Below are 18009 nucleotides of genomic sequence, written 5' to 3'. Positions count from 1 at the left end.
CCCCCTTTCCTGGGGAAGGCTTGATAAACATCCTCACCAATTTGCATAGGTGAACACAGACACAAACCCTTAGATCTTAAGAACAATGAAAAAGCAATCAGGATCTTAAAAGAAGAATTTTAATTAAAGAAAAAGTAAAAGAATCACTTCTGTAAAATCAGGATGGTAAATACCTTACAGGGTAATCAGATTCAAAACACAGAGAATCCCTCTAGGCAAAACCTTAAGTTACAAAAAGACACAAAAACAGGAATATACATTCCATTCAGCACAGCTTATATACCAGCCATTTAAACAAAAGAAAATCTAACGCATTTCTAGCTAGATTGCTTACTAACTTTTTACAGGAGTTCTAGGGAGCATTCCTGACCTGGTCCCGGCAAAAGCATCACACAGACAGACAAATGCCTTTTTGCCTCTCACTGCTTCTCTTACTTTGTTGTTTAGCCACAGTGGCACTTTTTTGGTTCTCTTACTATGTTTTTTAAATCTGGGGTATACATTAAGTTGAGCCTCTATTATGGTGTCTTTAAAAAGTTTCCACGCAGCTTGTAGGGATTTTACTTTTGGTGCTGTACCTTTTAATTTCTGTTTAACTAACCTCCTCATTTTTGTGTAGTTTCCCTTTCTGAAATTAAATGCTACAGTCTTGGGCTGCTGTGGTGTTTTCCCTGCCACAGGGGTGTTAAATTTAATTATATTATGGTCACTATTACCAAGTGGTCCAGCTATATTCACCTCTTGGACCTGATCCTGTGCTCAGCTTAGGACTTGTGGGTTCCAGAACTCGCTGCTCCAAGGAGCAGTCATTTAATGTGTCTCTGCATCCCATCCTGACGTGACATGTACCCAGTCAATATGGGGATAGTTGAAATCCCCCATTATTATTATTTTTTAGTAGCCTCTCTAATCTTCCTGAGCATTTCACAGTCACTATCACCATCCTGATCAGGTGGTCAGTAATATATCCCTACCACTATATTCTTATTATTTGAGCATGGAATTACTATTCATAGAGATTCTATGGTACAGTTTGGTTCATTTAAGATTTTTATTTCATTTGATTCTACGCTTTCTTTCCCATATAGTGCCACTCCCCAGCCAGAACAACCTGCTCTGTCCTTCCAATATATTTTGTACCCTGGTATTACTGTGTCCCATTGATTATCCTCATTCCACCAAGTTTCTGTGATGCCTATTATATCAATATCCTCATTTAATACAAGGCACTCTAGTTCACCCCTCTTATTATTTAGACTTCTAGCATTGGCAGAAGCGCACTTTAAAAACTTGTCACTTTTTAGCTCTCTGCCATTACATGACGTAGTGCCATGGCACCCAGACCGTGGCCTCTGTAAGGAACCTAGAAGGCGGATGTGGACAGGAGTCTAGACAGGGCAATGGAGATCAGCGACAAGTTCTGTAGAGCAGAACCAATGGCTTGCTGATATGAGAAGTGCTTCCCTGTGGAGAGGAAGTCTGAGAAAGAACCAGCAATCCTCCTGCATTCTTTCCCAGGAAAGGGGTGGAGGACTACTATGCACATGACATAAATCTGCCCTGTAGGGTTACCAGCCTACCATCGCCCCTCTAACTGCCTTTCTCCACTTACCCCTTTAACTGAACAACCCTCTCCCAACATAACCAACTGCTTCACCAGACACCCACAAATACTAGTGTTTGGGGGGAAACAAAAAACTGTCTCCTAAAGGGTATGTGGAGATCTGCAAAAGGGGAGCAAAGTTAAGGTTGTGGTGCATGGTCAGTGGTGTATGGTAGCTGTGGCAATGTTAAGATGGATATAGGTGGGTGGAGGAGGAGAAAGTATGTACTCTTGGGTGTCTTTAATTTTAGTTTCTTTGCCTTTGGGGTGTGTAAGGTACACTGTATGCGCAGCAACCCTCAATGCTTCACAAGCTTTTGCATATTAATAGAGGGATCTGGACTGTGGACTCGCAATTTTTACATTTTTGAAATTCCAGTGACTTAACTGGAATTACTCCTGACTTATGCCCTTTGCATTGATTTCCAGCAGGCTTTGAATCAGGCTCTTACCCCAGTGTGAGCAAAAGGAGAATCAGCTCCATAGATTGTACAGTACTCTGGAATCCTTTGGCTTGAAATAAACTACAAAAATAAGCTATAATTATTATTATTATTATTCACACAGTTAAGCTAGCTGTTTCTACAGATTTTATATCTGCAAATCCAGATATCCATTCATAAGTAGAATCTTGTGGATGGTTACACACTTGCATGAGTTGGATTTAGAGCAATGTACATTCAAGAAAGTCAAATATGGATATAAGGATTCTTCCTCTTTTTTATTTTTCATTTTTTATTTTTTTTTTAAGTTTGACAAAAGTTTGGATTATTTCCAGGTAAGCACACAAGAGCAATGGCTCCTAACAGTTTACTATGTTTACTCAATACTCCACACACACAAACACACAAACTTTTTGCCTTGCTCTCAGAACTCAAAATGCCAACGGTGCTATGACTCAGCTGTGAGCTAGAAAAACATTTGGGTACTGGCTTCCAAAAGAACACATCAAAACACACCCACTTTTCTTCTAAAATGCCTATCTACTGTAGGGCCTGAATACTCATTTAGTTAACTTGCTGTACAGCCTGTAGGAATGCTGGAAACAAAATTGGATGTTTTATTCCGGTGCTTATAAAATGCTCCCACATTAATAGCTCTTAGATCATGATGCTAGTGCTTGTGATCTGGGAACAGACTAAAATGTCAGGGTGTATTTATGCATGCACCACATTCTGCTGTCTGTGAAATGGACTGATTGTTTATTTACTAACTGAAAACAAGATACTACATTCCAAAAAATAATTGTGCTTTTGCAGCCAGTTTTATTATGACAGAAAACATAACCCACAGCTGGCCAAATCCAAGTAGTTCCACCTAAGTCAGTGTGATTATTCACATGAGGAGGGAAAACACTAAATATCAGTCTTTTAATGACTTCTCCCCATCCTCCCCATTTAGTATGAAAGGAAAGAAGATAACTGAAAGGAGGCAGAGCAGGCAGGTTTTGGAAAATGCAAAGCCAAGATACTAACATGCCTGCAAAAAAGTTACAGACTCAGGAGCTTTCCCAGAAGGGGCTACTTTTGGATGTCCTCTCTAATAGATTCATCAGGTTTGAGTCATGGGGCTAAGAACTGGAGGAACATTTTTTCTCTGTGAAGAAAACACCACAAGCACCAGGGGGGTCACCCAATGAAATTAATAGTGTGAAAGTAGAATGAATTATATTGAAATTATAATTCATTAAATAAATGCTACTTGAAGGGTTTGTTGAAATATAGTAGTCCGGAAGAGAAACATTAAGGAGTGTGAGACAATGGGTCCTCAAACTAATTAACTTAGAGCTCCTACTGAGCTAGGAGATTCGTAAACGTTAATATGCAAATAAGATATGTATGTATATTTGTCAGTTTCTGCTTTCTTTTGTCTCTTATGTTAAATTGGCTTTGGCTTAGCTGTATAAATAAGTTATCTTGAGCCTCAGAGAGGGGCTCACATCTGGGTGCATTAGCAAAGCGCTTTGCTAATAAACAGAGTGGTCTGATAAATTATGTGAGTCCTAAATCTAACTTTGACAATAGGCAGCAGGTTTAAAACAAACAAAAAGAAGTATTTCTTTACACAATGCACAGTGAACCTGTGGAACTCATTGCCAGGGGATGTTGTGAGGGAAAAAACATAACAGGTTCAAAAAAGGAATTAGATAAGTTCCTAGAAAATAGGACAATCAACAGCTATTAGCTAAGATAGTCAGGAATGCAACCCCATGCTCTGAGTGTCCCTAGCCTCTGACTGCCAGAAGCTGGGAGTGGACAACAGGGGATGGATTACTTGATGATTGCCCTGTTCTGTTCATTGCCTCTGAAGCACCTGGCATTGGTCACCGTCAGAAGACGGGATACTGGGCTATGTGGACCACTAGTCTGACCCAGTATGGCTGTTCTTATGAAATGGACATTTTAGGTTTTGGTATAACACATAAAAATACACACAATGGGTTAAAGTTCACATTATGTTACCATACATGTGAAATACAATACAAAATGCACTGTGAACAGCAGCCAGTGCAAACATGTCTGGTTTGTTTACTCTAGGTATTGTGATATCTGCATTAGAAAGTGAGCAAAAGAAATGGCAGCTGTTGTGTCAAATCTAAATGCTTGAAGTTGTTTTTATGAAATAATCTAGCCACACCTTCCTTTAGCCATGTACAGTATTTGAGAGTAAATTCCCAACGTGCAATCCTGGCTGGTATCTAGTTTCAGTTTTACTTGTGGTGAATGTGATTAAAACACCAATTCTGAAATTCCAGTTGTAAAACACACACACACACACACAGCACTGTTGATTCTCATGACAATTTTACAGAACAGGGCTGGATTAAACCATATAGCAACAAAAGTTAACAGACTGCTTAATAAGGTCAACCTTGTTGCCTGAATCTGTGGTAAACAATGAGGAAAAACATCTCATCCAGTAGTTCACTGTGGCCGCCTGAATAAAGCTATACAGTCTGTATATGAAACCACATACTCTGCCACTGCAAAACAAAGCATCACTGTAATATTTACTAATCAAGCTACTTATCATATCCAGCATATCTGAACTACTATTGAACACTATGATTTTCTAAGATTTTTACCTATTTTAAAATATTAACCACTGCGTGTGAGCCAGTCTCATTGCGAGTGAGCTCTCTTCATTATACCAACTGTAAGTTGGAATGTAAGTAAGTAAGAATGGAATTAAAAAAACAGGGTAGCCAAATGATTGCAGTTTTTATAGATGCCTGGCTCCATTTGCACTGCCTCTCTCAAAGTCTGCTTCAACAAATCCTATATTGGACTATCATACACCACATATCTGATTACCAGCTGTCAAAGTAAATTTAGAGTACAGAGGGGCATATTAGAAAACACACAACAGACATTGCTAAGCACAGATATTCACTAGCTTAGAATTTTGCCAGCAAGCTATTAATCAGCCTAATGAACTGCTGTTTTCTATTTAGAACACTATTAGTTTCTTATGATTTGTTGATGTTTGAGCCACAAGGACAGCATCATGTGGCTAGAAAAAGTGTTGCCTTTAAGGACACATTAACAAATAATGTAGTGGGGCCTGTACGTATATACACTGATTCCCTCTACTGGAAATAAACAGATCTGCTCAAATGTTTATACAAAGGATGTCAGCCCTAATGCTACAGAAAGCTAGTGGAGATTTTCCAACAGAGCCAATGGTAGTAGAGGTTTGTAACTTGGTGCAAAAGCCATGAGTCCACTTGTCACCCAATCTATGCAGTCACTGAATGTCTGAGGTCTTTGTTTCCTATCTCAGTACTTCATTATATGGCAGACCGTACCATGCATTCTTTATAAGATCATTTAAAATATGTTGTTATGGAATGGTACCATTGAATTATTGTTTTAAAAGTTAATTGAAAATTGTTGTAGAGAATGCTGCTATGGCTGATTAGGTACTTCAGTAGTTTCCTGATATTCCCACAGGTCCCTATGTGCTGTGGCTGGTTTATGCATTAAGAATTAATAAACTGAATTTTTTAAAGTAATGATATGAAGTGACTGTATACTGTTTGCCTTCACATCAGTTTAATAGCATTGCATGTTGTGGGTGAAATGTTACTCATTTAGGCTCAACAAATGGTATATGCAATATTTGTGAAGATGTGGCACAAAACCAGTTAACAAAAATGGCAAAATGGCAGTTAGTGATCAAGTAATGTAAGTGAGATCTGTGTGAGTGTAGAGGGTCTGCCCCGTAGAACTCATTGCAAGATCAAGGCCCTAGTTCAGCAGTGTAATATTTTAATTATTTAAAACAATAAAGGTAGCATAGTGCACAATATTTGCTAAAAATTCAGGTCTTAAATTGGATTACAGTAGTAGCTCTTCTTCCATGCTATTAAACTTTACATCATTCACTTGTCCATCTATAAATAATAGCCACGTGCAGACACAAAATGGTTCAATGTCAAGCTAATTCTGTCTAACAGTGAAAACTAGCTTTTCCCCTCCTCTTAATTTTTTAAGCAAGCAATTTACATAATGTAGTACATATCAAGGTTAAGTTTTCCTTTCAACACTGAGCTCCCTCCAATTGCTGTAAATTTACTCAAAAGCACTTTCTCCTATACCTCTTGATGCAAGCTCTCAGAATGCCATGCTTTTAAAAGATCTAACTGGCTGCCACTGCAGATGGAACAGCAAAGTATAAGGGTAAATTGTTAATAATAATTAAAGCTGTTTACCCCTTCTGATGACAATGCTGCCTCATCTAAAACAACGAGGACCTAACCACATCAGCCACACCATCAGGGGCTCATTCACTTGCACATCTACTAATGTGATAATATGACATCATGTGCCAGCAATGCCCCTCTGCCATGTATATTGGCCAGACCGGACAGTCTCTATGTAAAAGAATCAATGGACACAAATTAGACATCAGGAATGGTAACATACAAAAGCCAGTAGGAGAACACTTCAATCTCCCTGGACATTCAATAACAGATTTAAAAGTAGCCATCCTTCAACAAAAAAACTTCAAAAAACAGACTTCAAAGAGAAACTGCAGAGCTACAATTCATTTGCAAACTTAACACCATTAATTTGGGCTTGAATAGGGACTGGGAGTGCCTGGCTCACTACAAAAGCAAATTTTCCCTCTCTTGGTATTGACACCTTCTCATCAATTATCGGGAGCAGACCACATCCACCCTGACTGAACTGGCCTTGTCAACACTGGTTCTCCACTTGTAAGATAACTCCCTTCTCTTCATGTGCTAGTATATCTATGCCTGTAAATGTAATTTTCACTCCATGCATCTGAAGAAGTGGGTTTTTTTACCCATGAAAGTTTATGCCCAAGTAAATCTGTTAGTCTTTAAGGTGCCACCAGACTCCTCGTTGTTTTTGTGGATACAGACTAACACGGCTACCCCTCGGAAACTCTGCCTCATCTAGTTTCCCCAGAAAAATATTTTGCAATAATTATTTGTGCAAGTCATATAGCAGGAACTAGACATGTCAAAAATACAAACCAGCACCGGTTCATTTTCATTTCTGTACAGTGGCTATATGTAATACATTTTGCAATACATTACACACATAGCAGCATTTACTTTGAACTCAAAGGGCCTGATGCTGTGAGATGCTGACCATCTGCTACATCAGTTGACTTCAGGATGAGCTGATTCTTTCTCTCTCTCTGGTATTTTTAAGGTGCCTGCCACATCAGCAGTTACAGGTGCTCAGTTCCCCTCAGGTTCAAGCTGTACATTTTGAGAAATTTTGGCCAGGATTTTCAAATGTAGGTGCCTAAAATTAGGCTCCTATGTCCATATTTCGGCACCTGATTTTCAAAAATGCTGAGCACCCCAGCTGCTCCCAGTGACTCTAGTTGCAGCTTTTTATGATGCTTGGCATCTCTAAGAGAGCCAGACAGCACTTCCTACAATAAAACCTGCAGGAACGGCAAGGGAAGAAAAACCCACGTGAAGTTCCAGGATCTAGCAAACTTTTTAGGAGGCCAGGGGCCATCTGCACTAAAGTCCTGTACTTCCATGACAACTCTATACCATGAGCAGCCTCCAGAAACTCCTCCTAAGCATTGCTGCCCTCAGATATCACCCCACCACCGACAGGACTCCACATGCAAAGTAATACAGCCTGAGGACATCATCCCTTTCCTAGGGACCATCCAGGGGCTGATGTTCCCCCAGCCATACACCCACCCAACCTGTGGTTGTCCACTCTCTGACCCTCCCTCCGCACAGATCTCAACTTCAGAGAGAGCTCTCGGGAGGCTTTGGAAGGCAGGCATGCAGTCGTGGAGGATGTTGATCCCCTTCCCAGCTGTGCAGAAGGGTAGCAAAATTGGGCCCAGGCTCAGGCCCTTAAGCCTTATTTCACTGTATTGTCTTACATTAATCATATGTTTGCACTAGGCTGTGTCATCCTCTGCCTCTCAGTCACAAGGCAAAGTGTGAATGACAGCAAATCACACCCCCAACTAACTACTTTATGCATAAACAAGGAGCAGGCAATGCTTTCGTGAGGTGGCTGTTGGGTACTTAACACTGCGTTTATGCCCTCTTAATAATCAGACCAAATAGGATTCCAGCCTCATCCATGTGACAAAATTTCCAAAGTTCCCATGCTAAAATTCTTCTGGAAATTGAAGACCTCATGGGATACCACCGAGATTTTTAACATGCTACCTTTTATGCTGCCACCACAGGAAGCACAGAACTGTATATTAAGGCAGTTAATATACTGTAATTTAGCTGATCACTGAACAGTAATCCCACAAGGCCGGCAAGAACATCAAGAGCGCAGATTTTATAAAATTCCTTTTGACGTGAAATTATATAGTGTTTGCAATAACAAACTATGGATAGGGTTATACACAGAGTTTCCTTAGAACTCCTTCTGAGCTTGCTTATCGGATGTTCCCCAACATTCTTCTTCAGGAGTGAAGCATTTTCTGGACAGTCTGTCTCTCTTTCTGCCTATCAACTCAAACAACAAAGTCATGCCTACTTCAGAATGAAAGTGTTAATAATCATTAATCTTCAACATACACATTTCTGTTGTAAAGCAATTGGCTAACTAGCTCTGAGGTGTACCCTAATAACTTTCAACCACTCAGGCTGAAGGCCACTAGGATGGTCTCAACTGGTAAAACAAGTCTGTTTTAAAGAGGCCCCATTTCAGGTTGTACAATGTCAGCTTGTTTCACAACTATCACCCATTTGTCACTCATTATTTAAGGCTCTATTCACCATTAAAGATCCATGGCCTTTTGCCTGGAGCCCTTGCCTTCATGCCCAGACCAAGCAATTGCATGGAGATGGGTCACTGTTGTGAGAATTTGGGCCAGAGAAAGCCAATCAGGGCTGCACATTTCAGGGGTCTATTCTGGCTATGCTCACACATGTCCCCTCTCTTTGTGCAATATAAAATAAAAGAGTAACATGGTTTGTTTCCTACTTAGAAATGCAGTGTAAATTTTTAGAAATGTGTCATTTAAACGTACATATTTAAAGGTGGCAGATGCTGAAATAAGTGATCTGCATGAAGAAGGAAGAACCAGCCCAAAAATATAAAAGTTACATATTTCAGAACTGATTAAACAAACAGAAGTGGGGGGGGGGAGTTGTGTAGTTAAATCTGACGTGATTTACCATGTGTACCACCTTTCTTCATAGTTTGTGCTCTCCAGTTCAGAAGAGAGAAATGGCTGTCATTAAAACAATTATAAAGGTTAAGGAGAAAACGTAGAATGGCATGAAAGAGCATCTACAACTACAAATGCACAAACTGGGAACGAAATGAGCACAGAATTCACCCTTCTTTTGGACAGGGGAACCATCTTTGACCTTTGCAATTTACTGAGCAACTAAAAAGCAGTGCAAAAATCACTAAGTGAAATACCGGCACTATGGAAATCAACTGGAGTTCTGACACTGACTTCAACAGCAGTGGTGCAAGTAAGCCGGTACGGTCAGGTACGCCATACCATTAAGACATTTATTGCCGGTACGCCGTACTGGAAAGACTTTTTCAAGAATGAATTGTAGAGCCCTGAGCAGATACAAATTTATACCTGCAGATGTGGATATCCACAGATAGAAATCGGTATCCGCTGAACCTAAGGGCTCTCCCAGGAACCACAGCAGCGAAAGGAACAGAACGTGAGGCCACTGCTCCCAGGAGCCAGCGCCCCACACCAGCAGCTCCTCCAGCACAGCTATACCATCCCTAGCCCCGCCCTACGGCGGGGCTGTACAGACCCCAGACAGGAGACGCAGCTGCATGGAAGGGCTGGGGGTAGGGCTGGGGGCGGCATTTGCAGCTGCAAGCATGCTAGATTAACATTCCCTAGGCCCTAAAATTCTCAGTAACTTAGTAGAAGAGTAGGGTTCTCCAACAGAAAGTGGACAAGAAAATGAAATACTCCATGCTTATGTAAGACTCTGGTGACTGGGAGTTGCAAGCCCCCCCTCTGCCAATACACAGAGAATAGGAGCTATAGAGCGTTAGCAGCTTACACTTTTAGCTCTGAAAGTCCCTGATGCATCGGCCAAGTGAGCAGATAGAGAGATAGAATCCTAGACATCTTTGATCAAAGAGGCAGGTAATGTTGTGAGCATGGACGTGCATGTAAACCTTGCTTTTCAAGTCTAACCTAAGGGCCTTAAAATACTGTATTCCAATTGGCTAATAAAAGCTGTCTTCTTTTGAAAAGGCTGCCCTGGGTTCTGTGTCACTGAATAGGTAAGTCTCTGACAGGGGTCTAACTCATTTGGAACTGCTGGAGGAACCACAGTGAGAAACAGAGGTGCTGAATCCAAAGACCCAGTCTTGAAGTGGTGGAGCTGCAGGGTCTTCCTTGCAAAAGTGGAGGTCTAGGGCCAGTACTAAAGAAGTATTCTCCTAGAGATCCTGTGTAAAGGTCAGAGGCCTAGCATGCCCAGAGGATCGATGGCAGCTGGTGGCAGCAGTGGGATGCTGTCTGAAATGATAGTGTTTTGCAAAAAGCGACCACAACAGTAAAAACAAGCTTAGTCAAAACCTACTGTAGGGAGAAAGTGGTTTATGTTCTGAGTAGACAGAAGGAAAGGACAGTTAAGGAAAATGACATATGATCAACTCCTTAAGAGGCAGACAGCAGAGCTGTGCAAAGGGAGAGTTAAACTTTAAAAGTGAACCAAGGCACAACTGTTTGACCTACTACATGAGGACAACCAGGCAAAGAATTAAAGTCCAGACCCAGACAAGGTTCCCAGAGGATCGGGCTGGGGGAAATAGAGACATAGATACAAACAGAGTCAAAGCAGGACAATCACAGTATCTGCAGCAGCCAAAGCAATCGCAGGGTGTCCTCAAGATCAAGTTCCCCAACCTAAAAGCTAGAGCGGCAAAAATTGCAGCTGGAAAAAAAGAGGCTTCAGGTGGAGGAACAGGAACTGGAGCTGGAATGTCAGAAGCTGGCTGATCAGGAAAAGACAAAACCAAGTGAGCCAAACATGAGAAACAGCAGCAAAAGCAATTTGGAAACTGAGAACCTGAAGAGCAAGAGATCACATGTGAATGGTAAGTAGGGAGAAACCCTGGGATGCCAAGATCACAGGAAACACATATATAAATTGGGACAATAATTTAGAAGGGGGGTATTGATGCCTACCACACTGCCTTTCAGAAAGCTTGCAATTTAAATCACGTTCCCCCTGTGGATAGGTTCCAAGGTCTCACTCCCTTTCTGACGCCCAAAGTATAGAGGTGTGTATAATCAAATGGATGGAACTGATTCAGGGAGTGAACTTTTTAAAAAAGCCTTATTGCTTAAGTTTGAACTGATGCCTGAGGCTTACAGAAGACGGTTTGGGAGCATGCAAAAGAATATGGGGGTGACATATATGGAGGTTGCAACCCAGATGGAGGAGCACCTCCGCAAATGGGGAAAAGGTACAAGAGTTACTATCCTGGATGCTTGTCCGATTGGTGGCATTAGAACAACTTAGGAGGTGTGTCCCCATAACCTTAAAACATGGCTAGTGCTCCAGAACCCAAGGCTTGCATTGTGCAGCCTGCCTGGCAGGTGAATTTATGGATAGTAGGCCTGGTTCAGAAAAGAAAACCCAAAATGGGACTGGCCCAAGTCAAGGTCCCATAAAGGGGTTTCTCAGAAATGGGATTTGGGTAAACCCAAAGTGGAGGTATTGGCCAACTCAAGCAGACCATCAATGAGAGATCCCAAGGACCCAAGACATTATGTCTGTAATAGGCCTAGGCATAATTGGGCAGAGTACCTGAGACTCAGTTTCCTGGGGTCTGGCCATGGCCCGCTAAGGGTTAACCTAGAAAATACAACTGGAGGGAATGTCAGCTCCTCAAGTCTTTGGTACTAACAGTATAATGGAGGATCCAGAGGCCTCCCCACTAGCTCCTCTAGGAGATAAAATGTTCAGACTGCTGAGTTTAAGGCTCAGGCTCTGGTGTACCAAATTCACAGGGTTTCCTCAGGTCAAGTAGTGGGTGTAGGCAGGAGGCTTGGGGGGGTCAGAGCATAAAGGGGAATGGACAAAGGTCCAGGACTTGTGGGACATGAGTGCTGAGGTAACTCTGGCTCTCCCTAACATAGCTGAACCCAATAAGTTTGTATCCAATGAGTCTCTAACCCTGGGGAGATGTTTGGATCCCCAGTTAAGGTGCCTGTCCCAAAGACATACTTGAAATCGGGTACCAAGAAGGGGCACAAAGAGGTTGGGGTGCATGACCAGTTACCTCTGGGGGTGCTGATAGGAAATGATTTGGATGACTAGCCTGGCAGAGTCCGAAGCACCTTGATTCTTACCAGGAGCCAGAGAACATCACCGTGTCCTCACCTAGGGTCACAGACCAGCATGCATGGGGCTAGAAAGCTGCTGCTTTTGGCTTGGGAGAATGCACTCCCTGGGACAGAGCTGGACAGAGCTGGGACTGAGACTCCAGCCAGAAGTAGGAAAACTGAGGCTTAGAAGTGCTGTGACTCAAATTCCAGCCGGTGAGGATGGACAGGTTACTCTCCCTGCCCCAGTAGCAGAGTTTCAAACAGAGCATCAGAGTGAGTCCTCCTCAGAGAAACTGAGAATGATAGCTAGCTCTGGCAGTATAAACCTTGTACAAAGGTCTGCAGGAAAGATTCCTGTGGGAGAAGGGATACCTTTACAGGGAATGGGTTCCCTCCATGGAAACTGAATTTTGGGGGGATAAGGATGGAGTTGCAGGTCCCCCTGGGAGTAGCGGAGCTGCAGGACTCTTCCTTGCACAAACTGGAGGGCCTAGAACTACATGGGTATACTGCCAGAGCCTGTGTAAAGGTAAAAGGCCTTGTGGATCCATGATAGCTAGAATTTCATTTTAAAAATTATTGTAACAGCAAGCAAAAGAAGTCCCCCCAAAAATAAGCAGGTGCTTGACAACCTTGTTACCTTGAAGTGCCTCATTTCTCCCTCTGAAAAAAGGATTTGGGATATAAATTACTCTTAGCCCCAAGAGAGGCTCCCATTCTTCATTTATGGCATGTAGCAATTCAAGCCATTTCCAGAGGACTGCATGGCTACCAGTATACTGCTAACGAACCTGCACCAGTCTGCATTAGGCATTTGACATAAGCCAAAATGCATGCAACAATATGTTCCTCTGCAGAGGCAGAAAGAGCACGCAGATTATCTCCACGTGTTCCAATGCTCTCTATTTCAATCCCTTCTCACCATCTTTCCTTGGAGAATACTCACGGAAGTAAAAATGTAATTGATCATCAATAGAACAGGAAAGACATCAAGAGGAGTTTAGTCAAAGTGAGGGCAGTGGGATTAGGCCTCTCTCGATTTTGCCACTCCATAAAAGGTGCGAGTCTTGGTCATATGCAGTTGTGTGGGAGGCTGATCATGTGGGGTGTTTTCTTGCTTTACAAGCCACTCTTACATCTCCTCCTTGTTCCACTGTATTTAAGTGTTAAACCAGCAGGAAAGGGATGTCTGTTTTTGATACATACTTTGTATAGGTTTTAGGTGCTTTCTCTTCCAGAAAGCTAGACTGTGATGACCTGTGAATTGGAGCAAATGACAATTTGGAATAAGATTTAGGACACAGTTGCTGGTAAACTGGGAAGGAGCTCAGAATCAGAAAACAGGGAAGATTTCTGGGTCCAGGTTCTTTTCTTTGGTTATTCTAGAAGAATGGGGAGGGGAGTACTCGTATTGCCTTTCCCCCTCATCTGAGTCTCCAGCCCTAGTTGTGTTCTAATGTCTGTCAGATGCAGATCAATATCTCACTGTGCTGTAATTTCTTCTAGTTTATTTTATGCTGTAACATACTGAATGTGAGTATCATCAAGGCCAGATTTTCACAACTAAATGTGCAAAAATGTATATGTCATTACTGCATTTGCACATGTATGCTGAAAAACTGTCCCAGCAAATGGCCAGCCAGACCCATAACTAACTATCTGACTGCACGATTACCTGATTCACAAATGCATCTCAGTAATTACACATACAAGCCTGGTGCACAAATGTGAATGCACAGTTTTGAATATCTGGCCCTCATTTACTTGCCCAGCATCAGACAGTAAGTAGCTAGCAGAACTGAGAATGAAACCCTAAAATCTTGACACCTCATCTATGCTTTGTCTAGCTATTCTAACGACAACTGAGTAAGACTAAGAATGCCTGATGTTGCCTGTCCTCAGTCCTACTCACTGAGCTGTAGCAGCAGGGATTCTTTGTGAAAATTAGACTTTAGACATCATAAAAGATAAATGGTGCATGAATGTCTGATGCAGAATGGTTATAATCATAATTTGTATCCTATTGCTCCATAATACTTGCCGGTAATGTTTAATTTTCCAAAATTATTACATTTCCAGTTCATAGGAGTCTTTTTCTTAGCATATGCACAACATGCCTCAGGCGGCATATGACCAGATTCATCACCGAATTTGGACTGCTGGTTGAATCATTAGCTTCCCCGGCTCTGGCCGGGTACTGACGGGGAGTGCGACTTGAGCATTGATCAATGTCCCCCTTCACAGGAGTGAAAACATGAAAGCGACTACATGCTTTAACCCATTTTTCCCCCAGTCATTTTTAAAACAATGACTGGTTTGAGAATGAAATCTCAAAAACCAAAAGTTTCAAACCAACCAACCAACTTATTTTTCTTATCTGTACTTTTTATCTCTCTACATTTCAGACTCCACTCCTTGCATTACGTGATATGAATAGCCAGTTCTTGATATCATTCTCTTGCACGGCATAAGTAGTCTGTGTATTGCTAGCTGGCATTCCTCTGCATCTTCCTTTTCTTTTCTTCAGAGATCTTGCCTCTCTGCATAGGAATCTTCTCAAAAGGAAATTTGGTGAGAAGAAATAGAACAAGCCAAATTCTGCCCTTACTTTTAAACCGATGGCACAAGCATGACTAAAAGCAGTGCAAAACAATTACACAGAGAATGACTAATTAATCCTTCCCATAGAACTACACAATAAAAACTAAAGTTTATTTAACTTAAAATTTGTACAATTATATCCTCTTATAAGAATACGCTACGCAATCATTTGAACTGTTGCTTTGCCTGGACAGTTATGAAATACCACTACATCTTGTATACAGAGCTGTCTCTAGTAAATTCACCACAACAGGCTGGACAGCTTTCACATTGCACAAGTCTTGGTGCTGATGGCCTGAAGGGTTTACTAAAAGATCTAAAATGCTTTATTTTCCTTGTACTTTTCTTAGGGGGCCTGATTTTTTAAAGTTTGCAAATGCCATTTCATATGCAATCACATGTGCACAACTGTATGCCAAGTTTTGCCTCTGGTTACCATTACTTGTTACAATATTCAAATTGTGTACTGGCTATTTGCATGTGTAAATAAATCTGCTTGTGCACTCTCAGTGATTATACATGCAAATTAGGAAAGCAATTGCACCTGCACTTTTATTCACAGCTGTGCACAATTTTGAAAATCAGGCTCAGGAAGCAATGGACAAATCTTAAAGGGTAAAAAAAAAAAAAAGGGATGACCTACCATTAGATAATTACCATTTCAATATATTTTATAAGCAGGCAGAGTTCTTTAAAAACAGAATTATCACCATACAGGCAGATAATGGCTCCCTGGAGATATGTGGACTTTTAAGTCTATTGTTCTTTTAACAGATGTCCTTAAAAATGAGGGCAACTGTATTAAAATTAATGGCTCTATAATACATACAAACTGCATGAATATGAGCACTAGCCTTTCTGAATAGTCCATGTGCAGCACATTGTCTGTTACAATGAACAGTGCATCAGCTCTGAATGGTTGTGCTTGAACCGCCAGGCATGGAGTTACAAGTGGAGCTTGTAACATTATGTTAATTAGTTCTAATATTTTAATAGGCAGCCATATTAGAACACACTCTATATTTATTTTGCCTTCATCTCTGCAACCATTGCCATTTCTTGTAGGATGTTCTGTGCAGTCTTACACTAACAGCAGCTCTATGAGGCTAACAGTGAATATATTCACAAAATGATAACACAGGCCGATTTGAATTTAAACATCTGCTTGATCAAATAAAACCTTTAGAGTAATGATCAGAAGTGACCCTTTATTCCAAGTTTCAGAGTAGCAGCCAAGATTTTCCATTTACCAAACACTAACAAAAACCAGTCTTCAATCTTTCTTTACCCTTTCATAAAAATTCAACCAGAATCAGAAGCCTGAATTTAAACAAAACAGTGTGTTTTTAGAACTGAGACATGGCTTGTGAAAGTTGCCATTCTCTGGTTAGGCAGCCCCCTCAGAGTGTAACTGATGTTTCAGACAAAGTTGTATGGCGTAGTTAGCCATACAACTTTCAGCCAGGCTCAGTTACTGGGGCATGTGAATATTAAAAGTCAAATACTCCAACATCACTTACATTTTCTTTCCGAACATTTTAGCATTTTATAACAGAAACTACCACCAAGTTACCGATATCATGACGTTTAGAAAATAATGTCATTATACATTGTCACTGGTTTCAGGTTAAAAAAATCCTCATTATCTGAATACTGTTCTGACTGGTTAGGATTTAATAGCAAGAACATAAAGTTTTTAAAAGCTCATGAATGGTGAACTCAATACTAATAGGGCCCTTTCAACCTATACACTGCACACATACCTCACATAGAAGAATCCACATTAGCTCACACAGTGAACTTGGTATGAGGTATAGTCTTACACAAAGTCAGCTGCTCTTCTAACAGACGTTGTGTTACTTATTTAAGGATTCATTGATGGGTGATGATCTATCTTCTTTTTATCTATCTGCACTACATCTATTTTATAATATTCAGGTGTTCTTGGAAGCAAAACACTTTGCAGATTACATTAGTGTCTGCTTAGTGCAACACAGGGCTTGTCTGAGCACAGTTTCTGTACTGTTATATCAGTTTAAAAACTGACATATTTAAAGCAATACACTGCCCTAGTATTGTTGCAGTATAAAGGTGCTTATATCAGTATAGTTTATTCTCAAAAGTTTATGGGATTCTAAACTGATATAGTAAGAGTACTTTTTAAAAAACACAAAACTGTATGTGGACCAGCCCAAAGTTGCATGGAATTGGTAAAGAGAAAATTACACCTACACACTCTCGCCTATGTTGGCTCTTTCTACAATATGGAATGAATGGAAAGCTAAAGAAATCCTGTTCAAGAGAGCGGCTTACAAATCCAGCCCAGTTCTGTTCCCTTTGTGGGATTTCTGCTATTGACTTTAGTGGGAGTGAGAGCAGACACCCAGTGAGATCAGAAATGGGCTGAAAATGCAAAACTGGGAACGAAATTCATTTGTTTGACAGACCCAAAAATGTAGGAATTTGTCAAATCTGAGGTTCTGGTTCAGGCTCATGAGTATTATTATCTAGGTGGGAAGAAAGTCTTTCTCCGAGTTGCAATAACCACTTCTGACAGCTTCTCCAAACTTTGTACACAAATGACATGAAAAGCCCAATCCTGCTCTCACTGAAGTCTAATGGCAAAACTCTGTTTAGACGGACGAATTAATGTTAGCAGATTGAGATGTGGCCTGAGTAACGATACACTTCTCAGAGACAAGACTTGCAGTGGAAGAAGCCTCCAGAAAACAGACCATCAGGTTAAATCAAGAGTGGGGAAGAAGATTTTAAGAATAGTTATTCTTTTATGCAACAATTAAAAGATATTTTTAAATGAGCTACAAAAAGATGAGATAAGATAGAAACAAAACAAAACAAAAAAAAGAAAACTTGTTTTCCTATCAGTGGACGAGACAATTCCTTCCCATCTTCAGAAATAAAACATTCTTCATGATCTTGAAGTGCATTTAACAAAAAAGTCACAGAAAGTTAGCATTTTATAGCCCCAGTCTCAATTTTATTCA

General features: G+C 40.9%; 1 protein-coding gene and 1 long non-coding RNA gene across 4 annotated transcripts in view; one reads left to right on the top strand and one right to left on the bottom strand.

Moving 5' to 3' along the window:
- Nucleotides 1–18009, bottom strand: part of SLC44A5 (solute carrier family 44 member 5) — a 181215-nt gene that overhangs the window by 99063 nt on the left and 64143 nt on the right. The window lies entirely within an intron of this gene.
- The window catches only part of LOC141992918 (uncharacterized), a 64266-nt gene continuing 57412 nt past the window's right edge, over nucleotides 11156–18009 (top strand). Inside the window, exon 1 of the long non-coding RNA XR_012640690.1 lies at nucleotides 11156–11166. This is a non-coding gene — a long non-coding RNA (uncharacterized LOC141992918). The remainder of the gene's footprint in view (nucleotides 11167–18009) is intronic.

Source organism: Natator depressus, chromosome 8 (genome assembly GCF_965152275.1).
Source record: "Natator depressus isolate rNatDep1 chromosome 8, rNatDep2.hap1, whole genome shotgun sequence".
Taxonomy (NCBI): domain Eukaryota; kingdom Metazoa; phylum Chordata; order Testudines; family Cheloniidae; genus Natator; species Natator depressus.
The sequence above is the reverse complement of the archived record's forward strand: the minus strand, read 5'-3'. Positions and strand labels throughout refer to the sequence as shown.